This window comes from Monopterus albus, unplaced genomic scaffold (genome assembly GCF_001952655.1).
Source record: "Monopterus albus unplaced genomic scaffold, M_albus_1.0 scaffold770.1, whole genome shotgun sequence".
NCBI classification, from domain to species: domain Eukaryota; kingdom Metazoa; phylum Chordata; class Actinopteri; order Synbranchiformes; family Synbranchidae; genus Monopterus; species Monopterus albus.
In genome coordinates this window covers 375-2,389 of record NW_018128650.1, presented here as the reverse complement: position 1 = coordinate 2,389, position 2,015 = coordinate 375, and the positions used below count along the sequence as shown (strand labels likewise).

The following is a 2,015-nucleotide window of genomic DNA, read 5'->3' as shown; positions in this document are numbered from 1 at the left end:
AAACACTGCATAAACTGTTTGTTCCTTTATAAGGTTTGGGGTTCAATAGGGAACATCGTGTGCTATAAAATTACTATATCTGCATTCTTTTTAAATTATTAAAAAGTTTGCAATTCCCACCTCCAGAACCAGTGGAAACCAGATGTATGAGCAGCCCTCCTCACCCCTCTCCTCTTGCTTCCCCAGCCAATCCAAGTAGGTGCTCATATTTGATTTGTGGGTTGTTGTTTTTTTGGATAACTGTACAAACTGATTATTGTCCTAGTGGTCTCAGTTAACAGTAAATAAAAATGTATCCTTCTTTGAAATAAAGGTTCACCATCACCAAGTGTGAATTTGGCGATGTCCCCAAGGACACCAACAGCAAGCATTGACCAGGGTAAGTCTGAATTAAAAAAGAAAAATCATGCTAAGCATAGTGCACTCTTAGTGTTTTATGTGTATTGTATTTAGAGATGTCCTGAACCACTCCAGAGGTGCTGCATTGGCACTAATATTGGCGTATTTTAAATTATCTCTGACAGCTAAAATTAAAGGAGATCTGACTGTTTCTTTACTGAATCGGATGGTGACAAAGGTTTCAGCATTTCGGCATGCTATTAACGTGAAATTATATCTTCTATTACAGAGGATTCAAGCCTGACAAGATATGTCAGGTCAATCCTAATGAAACTGGACAAAATTGAGCAGCGTCTTGAGGTCATTAATTCTGCAATAAGCCATGGTATTACATCTCAGGACCCTGAGATCTTGGAGGACTTTGGAACACCACCGGATGAGCCAGTACAACTGAAAGAAGCTTCAGCAAAGCTGAGGGGCCAGAACTATAGAAATAAAATAGTATGCAAATAAAGGTTTCATAATCAAAAAAGTCAAATCTGTATTGCTAGATTTTCACATATAAAGGTTTTTTTAATTAATGCAGTGGTGATGGAAGTCCGTCTTGTTTCCAAAATATTTTTTTAAATGTTTTTCCATTATTTTGACATTAACTTGGTAAAAACAATGTGAATTTGCATTAAGTTACAGTAAACTTATTTTATATCTATCAGGTTAACTACCTGAGCCTTTTGGGCGGACAAAGTCCTGGGGACTCTGTGCGTAGAATAATGTGCAAAATTGGCACCAATGCCCCTTGGGCAGCCTATAGTCTGAAAGGCAGAAAAGGGAAGAAAAGGTTTGAAGACCTGCTTTTATATAAAGTCATAAAGGGTAAGTGCACAAGTGAAAATGTTATTTTTATGTTATTTAAGTTATTACATAGCCTCAAATATTATTTCTTAAATAAAAAAGCATCACAACACATCACATAACATGGGCATAATAACTATTTTTGTTTTCTCTATTCTTCTAAGATGCATGTTGTAGAATACATCCGGCAGTGGCCCAGCAGATCTTTGAGCACTTTGTTGCAGAGACTTTAAAGTATGCACCCCACAGGGGAATTCAGGTTAGTAATTATCGATTTGTTAAATCCATCAAAACTGTTTATTTATTTCCAGTATATTTAATGCACTTTTTTTGTAGGTGGTAGTGCATTTGCGCAATCTGAGGACAGACATTGAAGTGGTGAAGCTGTGCGTAAGGATGTTGGATTGTTAACTGACTATCAGAAAAGTATATGGTTTCTTCATTTAAATTGTACAGTGCAAAGTAATTTTCTGTTATCTAAAACAAAGTTGCAGAGTTTGTTTAAACTTGTTGACCTTCATAATAAATGTTTAAAAATAACTGGAAACATTGTCACCAAGAACACATGCATATTTTTATGTTGTATTAATGTTAGGCTAGTGGTATTAATGTTAGGCTGGTGGTGTTGTAAAAACACTCAAATCTTTTTACACCATCAGAATTTCTGGATTTTAAAAAGCTAAATTGACAATTGGAGAAATTAAACATCATGACTGTTTTATTTAATTCCTAAAAAGAAATTTAAGTGTTAGGTTACCATTGTTTTAAGAACGTTGAAAAAACGTTATAGGAACCTTATGAAAACCTTCCCAATAAAAATATAG

General features: G+C 34.9%; 1 long non-coding RNA gene across 1 annotated transcript; it reads left to right on the top strand.

Moving 5' to 3' along the window:
- The first annotated feature begins 151 nt into the window (after positions 1 to 151).
- On the top strand, positions 152 to 771 carry LOC109953557 (uncharacterized). Its single transcript, XR_002273929.1, has 3 exons — positions 152 to 195; positions 314 to 379; positions 629 to 771. It is a non-coding gene; the product is annotated as an uncharacterized LOC109953557 (long non-coding RNA).
- The last annotated feature ends 1,244 nt before the right edge of the window (positions 772 to 2,015 follow it).